The 9012-nt window shown below is 39.3% G+C and overlaps 1 pseudogene; it reads left to right on the forward strand.

Annotated features, from left to right (window-relative positions):
* Positions 1-1482: 1482 nt before the first annotated feature.
* On the forward strand, positions 1483-6768 carry LOC117521049 (annotated as a pseudogene).
* Positions 6769-9012: the final 2244 nt, after the last annotated feature.

A 9012-nucleotide genomic window follows, 5' to 3' on the forward strand; every position in this document is an offset into this window, starting at 1 on the left:
TGGGGTGTGTAGCCAGTACATTCTGAGTGCAGGTCCCAAGCCCGGATAAATGAGGAGGGCTGCGTCAGGAAGGGCATCCGGCGTAAAACAAGCCAACCCAACTATGCAGACTAAGAATCGAATTTCCATATCGGATCGGTTGCGGCCCGGGTTAACAACATCCGCCACCGGTGCTGTTGCCCAACAGGTTGTCGGTGGAAATTGTCTCCCTTCAGACCCAACCAGTCCCAGCAGAAGACTGCCCCTCCCTGAGCCTGGTTCTGCTGGAGGTTTCTTCCTGTTAAAAGGGAGTTTTTCCTTCCCACTGTCGCCAAGTGCTTGCTCACAGGGGGTCGTTTGACCGTTGGGGTTTTTCTGTAATTATTGTATGGCTTTTGCCTTACAATATAAAGCACCTTGGGGCAACTGTTTGTTGTGATTTGGAGCTATATAAATAAATTGATTTGATATCCTGATAGGCAAGACCTGATTAAATTTTCAAGGTCATAGGACAAAGGTCAAAGTCAGGAACTAATTCTCACACAACTAATTCTCCAAAAATTCATAACGCTGTCAAAAAACATTGAATTTCTTTCATATTTGAGAGCATTATGTAGGATGGCATCCTTTATCGCCTGACAAAGTTTGATCCTAATCTGATCCAGATTACAGATTTTGTGGCCATTTTAATTTAACATTGAAAACCCCATTTAATGTATATTTTACATTGTATCTTAATAAACGTGCCCCAATCACTCTCATATTTGAAAGTGAGGTGCAGACTGACACTCACTGTCACCTGATCTGAATATGGGTGATGTTGATGAAGTGCGCTATATTCATATTCAAAGTAAAAACAACCAGTAGCATTGTCAAGAGCTTTTCCAATGGTGTTTCATCACACGTCGCCCCAGCGACGCAGATTTTTGTAATTTTTTTTAAACCAAGCAACACTAAAACATCAATGACAAGTCAATGAAAAATTAGTTAATATCCTTTAATCTGTTGCAATTTCTTCCTCTATTTTTCTCTTCATGCAGTGCACTGAAGCAAAACAAAATGAAACCAGAGTTAAAAGTACAGTGGACTCAAAGAAGTTAGCCAAACAAACGCACACGACCTCAATTTATCCCAGACTAACCGGTAAGTATTGCAGTTGTGCACAAGAAACCTGTTGTGTGCCAGTATGCATGATGTCAGCATTATGTCCAAACACCATGTGTGCACAGACGTGATGGTACGTCAGTGTGTCCTGTGTCAAACATGGTTCCAGTGTGCAGTGAAAACAGAAAAAAAAAAGTTCTAATATCTTAATATAGAAGGTAGTAGCTCTTTCCTGTGAAGATTACAACAAATGACAATGAACACTGTCAAAGAGGCTTTCAGCTGTTTTGTAGAAAGTATATCCAAAAGCATTTCTTTGTCTTTCTGTCTGAACAGATTTAATGGCCTCACTCTTACTCTTTCTCTCTCATCCTCCTCAGGTGCAGTCTGCAAATGCTGGAGAAGGTCGCCATTGCAACGCTGAAGAAATTGTCTTTGGTTAATGAATTTCACTCAACCCCAAAGCATGAAATCAGGATGGGGATAAAGAAGCAGCGCGCACTGCGCGAAGTGACGCGCTTCATCAAACTGAATGGCGTCACAGAGCCCATGTACCCAAAGATTGTGAACATGGTCAGTACAATTGAGGATTATAAATCTGTGGATTAAACTGAAGTTTGAATTGAGGGTGAAACCTGGGCAGAGAATATCGACATTTTCTTACCCTTCAGATTGCGCAGTTTGAAGTGGAAAATTGAAAATATGCTTAATGGAAATGTTTATTTCTTAAAAACTCTTAAATATTGCAACTTTTTAAAAAGTTTGCATGAGGTGGTTTTTTATGTGATTTGAAAAACCCATATTTCACAAAACTGCAGTTCTGTAATTATAGGTCATTGGATGTACAGAAAGATTCATGCAACATTCTAAAATACACAGAGGAAGAGAAGGAGAGCTTGTTAAACCTTATTATATATAGATCGTGTTATGGCAATATTGGATTTGAAAAACAACGAAATGCCAGTATTTTGTGGGATGTACCCATCCTTTGCCGTGACTGATGGAATGACAGTTGTTGTAAAACCCAGCAGTTGCATTCCATCAGATCATTTTGCTGGTAGGCACTTTTTAACCACTCTGTAAGTCTGATGTGGAAATTCGGCAAACATCCCCATTATATATTAAAAGGATTTTCAACCACAGGATATTCAGGAGGGGTGGGGGGGAAGTATTTGAAAAAAAAAAAAACAACTGTGTCTTATATTTGAGGAAATAAAAGCCCATGAAATTTTGTGCATCAGACTCACAGGGTTGTTAGATAGTGCTGACCCATTTTTTTTATCATGTTTTGTTGACATTCTGAAAATATCAGTCATTCTTTGCACAAATCTCGAATGGAAACTGAGCTGATCTGTATGTGTCCAGTCCAAAACCAGTAACAAACATGGAATGTCTCCATCACTGATAAACAGGCTGATTGCCATCATGTTTGAGATTATGACAAAGTAACTTCCTGCAAAGCAAACGATTATCTTGTTTCCAGAGAGCGGCAAACAGTTTTGACATGCTGCTCTGTCCATTCCTGCTGACGTCTGAATTAATCTGTTGGCTTTATAGATGTGTGCCATCCTTGCATTATAACTAATTTCTGCATTAAAGATTGAAATAATCACTTTTAACTTTTGCTTCAGTGTGCAGCACAGTTGTTTAGGACGTTGCCTCCATTGTCCGTTCCTCCTGGTGTAAAGTTTGATTCCAAAGTAGACCACACTGGAAGCCGCATGGCCACACCTCCAGGTCGGTTATTCTGATACATACGCGTACTTTAATTGTCTGCAAAATATATGTGAAGGCAGCAAATGAAAATGATAGAATGTTAAAAACTGTTTCAACTGAAACTTGGAGAATCTCAACTGTTCATTGGTTTATGATGTTAAGATTCAACCATGTGGTGAATCACACTATTTGAAAAACTTAAATGAATAAAATAATAGATGCTCAGAATCTCAGAAGGAGAACAACAGTGATTAGTGAAATAGTACAGTGAGGATCCTCTTAATGGGGTTGGCCTTCCTAATACTGGTTTAGACTCTCTTTTGCCTTTAGAACTGTCTTAATTCTTTTTGTTGTAGATTCAGTATACACTGTCTGAACATCAGGCACTCATGTTATTCATTTATGTCCCAGAATTCATTCCTTTATTTTCATGTGTTTCTCTTGCAGATGGTCTATATGTGTTTCCTTGGATTTTTAGAAGCTCGACTTTCAAGTGGAAATTGCAGTGAAATACATTGACCAGACATTTGTCACACAGGTAAAATAATAAAAAAAAAAAAACGCACATTATAACATCTTCTTGTGTTATATTTGCACAGACACGAGGGAGTTTTTTTTAACAAAAGAAATGCCAAAATGCCAGAAACAAAATGCCATGCATTTCATTCTGACAGGTTCTTTCAAAAGAAACACAGAATAATTGGTTTTAATAATATGTTTCATGTAAAGAGCAACTTTTCTTGTATTGCAGCTCCTGGAACTGTTTAAAAGCAAAGATCCAAGAGAGAGGAACTCCTTCACACTGATACTTTGCAGTATCTGCAATAAGTTATTTGGCCTGACAGTCTTCGTTATCAAAAAGACTGGTAACATTTTCTGCAGGTTAGTATGGCTACTCATTTTAAAATCAGGCTGTATAAACAACATGAATGATTTAGAAATATTAAATGTTTGCACTATGTTTTGTTTGTTTCAAAAGGTTTATCGATAAGACGGAGCATCACAGTGGTATCGCTGAGCTCCTGAAAGTCCTGAGTAGGTATGTACTGCTAGTTTCAGAAGCAAAACTGTACTGTCGTTGAAATGTTTCTCCCCCATAATAGTACAGAGATGGCAGGCCACCAGGCCAAGGAGAACATCTAGCAGACCAGAAATATATTTTTTAATAAGGCCAATTACAAATAATGCCCATAAAATAGCATTAATCCATCCATTTTCTATACTCGCTTACTCCAACTAAGGGCCATGGGGGCTGGAGCCTATCCCAGCAGTCATAAGGCGTGAGGCGGGGTACACCCTGGACAGCACGCCAGTTTTTTTGCAGGACCACATATAGACAAACACATTCACACGCACACGGACAATTTAAAGTTTCCAGTTCACCGAACCTGTATGTCTTTGGATGTGGGATGAAGCCAGAGCACCCAGAGAGAACCCACGTAAACACGGGGAGAACCCAGAACCCATGCAAACATGGGGAGAACATGCAAACTCCACACAGAAAGGCCACGGGTGGGAATCAATTCCATGACCTTCTTCCTGTGAGGCAACAATGCTAACCACTAAGCCATCGTGTTGCCCTAAAATAGCATGAATAAGAATAATAATTTTCGTACATCCGTAGCACTCTGAGCTGTAGTAAAATACTGCTGTTCAAAAAGGTGACGAATGAATGAAAGAGCTCCAATGTTTCCTGTTCTGCTATTATGCCACAAACCAGTCAAACACCTGTTAATCACTGTTTTTTATATACTCATTTACAGTACCGTACTTTCACATTAGTGGAATGGGGTTCAACTACCTACAGTGTCCTTGCTTAAAGCCAAAATATATGAAAACACAATAATTATCAATCAATCCACACATTTTACAACAAACCTAAATGTTCCTGACTCACATTATCAATAACAACTGTATTCACATCCATGTTTTTGCTTCATGTACACTAACTGTGTTTACTCCTTCCTATATCTCTATGTGTGTGTTTATGTCTGACCATGTTGGATGAATGTCAATCTTTTTCTTAAATAACTGTATTTAAATGTCTCTTTGTATCTCAATGTCAACCATGTCTTAGTACACCTCTTTGTCCATCCCACCTTCAAACACAGCCTCATACGACCATCCATGAAAACTCTACTTTAGGCTCACAATTTTCTACAAGAATACAAACTTCCTAAGGGCAACCAACTCGTTACTTTAAAAGTATTCTGGAACTGTTTTCATTTGTAGTAAATGTCTTTTTTGTTCACCGCTTTTGCGTTTCTGAGTACCTCAGGTTTTCCCTCATTATGTGCTTCAAATTTATTTATTTAATTTATTTATTTATGTGCTTTAAATTTATTTATTTTGTCCATCCTGCCAGTCCTGAGGAAAAAAAATCTGTCAAACATTGCTTTGCGATTTTCTTTAAATGTAACTGATATCACATAAAGTAATTCTCTTTACAGGTTTTATCAGATGCACTTATGGATTTCTTTTTTGTATTTTCCACAGCATCATCCCATACCTTCGAGTGCCACTGAGACAAAACATCAAGATTTTCTTCTTAAAGGTTTTGGTGCCTTTGCATGGAGTCAAGTCATTTCCTGTCTACCATCAACAGGTAGTGTGTGCAGAAATGTTTTTGAACTCTGTCTTGAAATCATTCTGTCATATAGATATGAGAGACAATTGTATCACATTAAAAAATATAGTAGTCTCTAGACTGGGTAGTGTTTATAAAATAGGTTGCTGACATTTTGTGGTAGTGATAAATTATGCAAAGTGTCTGTAATGATTTGAACTGAAAGTGCAGGAAATTAAAGTGAGAAAGTTTTGTGAATAATTATATTTATTATTTGGCACATTTAGTTGATGTCATGTTTTACAACTGGCAAGATTGAGCTGTTTCCTTTGTTCAGAGCTTGTCTGGTTACCAGGGACTGATTCGTGGTGATATTAACATCCATTGTTCACTGTTGTTCCATAATAACCCTAATTTCTCCAAAAATATTAATCCTATCAACTTTGCTTTCGCGGCGTTCATCATTGACCCAAAACACATAAACACACCAAACATCAAATGTCAGATCTCTGCAGTTTCTACGTGATTTGAAGACATACACACGCACACACGTACACATTTGGATTTTAAACCTAATATTTCGGTTTCATGTTCCGTTTTCCTGAATGCAGAAGACCAATCTGTCCGCTTCATCGAGAACTGTTGTGAATGTCTTCATGTCCATGCCCGTCTGTCCCGTCACTAACTCTTGTCCCCTGCAGTTTTAGCTTAAACTTGTGTGTAAATTTAAATACTTTGACATTGTGTCTCTTTGTGTTCTTTGCAGCTGGTTGAATGTCTCCTGCAGTTGTTTAAGAAGGACAGCACTCTAACTGAGCCGGTAAGTCAAATAAATTATTGTGCAGTGTTTATTCTTAAAGATGCCAATGCATCAGTCAGACTTCAAACATCTGATACCACAGAATGTATTAATTCAGTCATGGATTTAAAATGATTGTGGCCCTTCTTCATTTTACACACAGAAAAGAATTTAATGAATTAACATGGTTGTTGTCTTACTTTGCCGTCACAACAGGTATTGTGGTCTCTGTTGAAATACTGTCCAAAGACTGGCTGCTGTGAGGAGCTGATGTTCATCAAGGAGGTGGAAGAGCTCCTTTGTGTGATGCAACCTTCTGAGTTTGTGAAGGTGCAGGAGCCTCTTTTTAAGCAGCTGGCCAAGTGTTTGTCCAGTCAACAACTACAGGTATGTGATAAGAGATCATCAGCTTTGCCTTTGTAACTGTGTAATGTTCAGTTTTAGCATCTGTGTGCATTGTCTTGACTGAGGTACTTGTTCTCTGGAGTTGGCAGAAGCAGTTGTGGACCTCTGCACTAAGACGCACATCAGCGACTGTGCAGCGACGATCCTGCCCGTTATGTCGCCCACTCTATACGACTGGTCAGAGATCCTGTTGAAGTAGTAAGATACTGGACTGTTCCTATGCAGTCATCCTGACACACACACTACACACAAGACCAACCATCCCTGTCTAGATTATTGTGCTTCGCTAAGTGTGGATCACACAGAGAGATTTAGGAGACTTGTTGACAGTCTCTGTTGCAGGCCCCTCAAGAATATAGTTATGGACTTTATGGGAAAAAAACTTGCAGTCACATATATACTCACCGGCCACTTTAGTAGGTACACCTGTTCAATCCACATGGCAGCAACTCAATGCATTTAGGAATCTGGACGTGGAGAAGACAACTTGCTGAAGTTCAAACCGAGCATCAGAATGGGGAAGAAAGGAGATTTAAGTGTCTTTGGTTGTTGATGTTGCGCGATCTGGTTTGAGGATTTCAGAAACTGCTGACCTACTGGGATTTTCACACACAACCATCTCTGGGGTTACAGAGAATTGTCTGAAAGAGAGAGAAGATACCCAGAGAGCAGCAGTTGTGTGGATGAAGTTGCCTTGTTGATGTCAGAGGTCAGAGGAGAATGGGCAAACTGGTTGAATGGGCAACTGGGCGTTGGCATCATGTCAATATGGACCAACATCTTTGAGGAATGTTTCCAACACCTTGTTGAATCGATTCCACAAAGAATTAAGTCATTTCTGGAGGCAAAAAGGGGGGTCCAACCTCATCCTAGGAAGGTGTACCTAATAAAGTGGCTGGTGAGTGTATACGACTCTTTGGTGAAAAGCACTGATGCACACATATGCACGATGGTGGCAACACTGTTGTGTCATGAGTACTGTCGCCCTTTTATCCGTCACTGTCCGTGGTGCTGAACTGTGGTACTTTCTGTCAAAGAGGAAGGAGGATTTATCTGCTGCAAAACGTGCGTGACTGTGGCAACATGCACATGGTACAGCATGTGCATGCTACAGCATGCTACAGTCGTGCGTATCGGAGGACATGCTATGGACTCCCGGATCACATAGATACCCCCTGAGACAGTTTGTCCACAATGCACCTCAAGATGTTTGTCTCATAGACACGTCATACTGTAAAAAGCACCAAGCACATTTGACAAGAGTGAGCCCACTGATCCGCGGCCAGAGCCAGGTTTTTGGCGTGCATTTGGCCTGACTTGAAGAGGTGTTCTGACGAAGTGGAGGACAGATTGAGATCATTCCAAAAGGAGTGTATCTGTAGTGCAGAGAGGCATGACCACATGAAGTCTGAGGACAAACAACACCAAACGCCACTGGCATGACTTTACTGTAAGATTATTATTACCAAGTGGGTAATACAGTTTTCATTTCATTCAGCAACATTTGTGTAAAAAAGAGATCTGTTTTCTCACTTTATTGATAAATGCAAATCGTGGTAATCAGCATGCCAGATCCAGAAAATAGTTCCTCTCCTTCTCATGTGTGCAGAAAGGGGAGGCGGGGTGAGATAATTACCAGAAATCCTCTTTATCTTTCCGTTCTGCACGGTTTACCTTCTGTAATATGATCAGGAATTCCCTCAGCTTATATTAATATTGCGTGAACACAAGCATCTGTCTCTCTCCCAAATTGGCGACTGTTGTATCTCGTGTAACAGGGGCTCTCCAGAGTTCATGCTTACAAGTTAGTACATCATGAAGTACAGTTTTCATAATACTTTTCAAACAAGCTTCTTATGGTATTTATTACTGTGTATCTCTGCTGATTGCTAATAATTGTCATATTTCATGCATAAAAATGTATTTATGTTTTCCTCTCAAGCTGAAATAATATGTTGAGTGATATCCAAAAAGTCAGAAAAAAAAAAAAATCTAAGACTTATTTTACTTGCTCATATTTGTACTTTTACTCAGTTTGTTTTATTTAGTATTTTTTAATGGTTTAAAACCACTTTAAACTGAGCATAGACTAGTTTTAAAATGCTTCTTGATTTTGAACTGGTTTAAACAAAATATATTTCTGAAACTCTTCTTCTGAGTTTCCACTGTTGTTGTAAATCAGCAGTAAAAGTGTCTGTCTTCATCACACACAGTTTTTAACATGCTTTAAAGTGGTTTTTCTTTGGAGTCTGATTAAATCATGTCTGAGTAACAAGTAATCCAGTGACACTTTGGGCAGAACACAACACTGACATCAGCTGTGACATTTTTTCCAACAGCAAGCAGCCGAAGTCCAAAGCACATGAAGAACTTCTCATGAAGATCCAGGAGATCATCATTTTCCTCAGGTGAGCACTCTGTGAAATTACACAAGTGTGTGTGT

This window comes from Thalassophryne amazonica, chromosome 1 (assembly GCF_902500255.1).
Source record: "Thalassophryne amazonica chromosome 1, fThaAma1.1, whole genome shotgun sequence".
Taxonomy (NCBI): Eukaryota; Metazoa; Chordata; class Actinopteri; order Batrachoidiformes; family Batrachoididae; genus Thalassophryne; species Thalassophryne amazonica.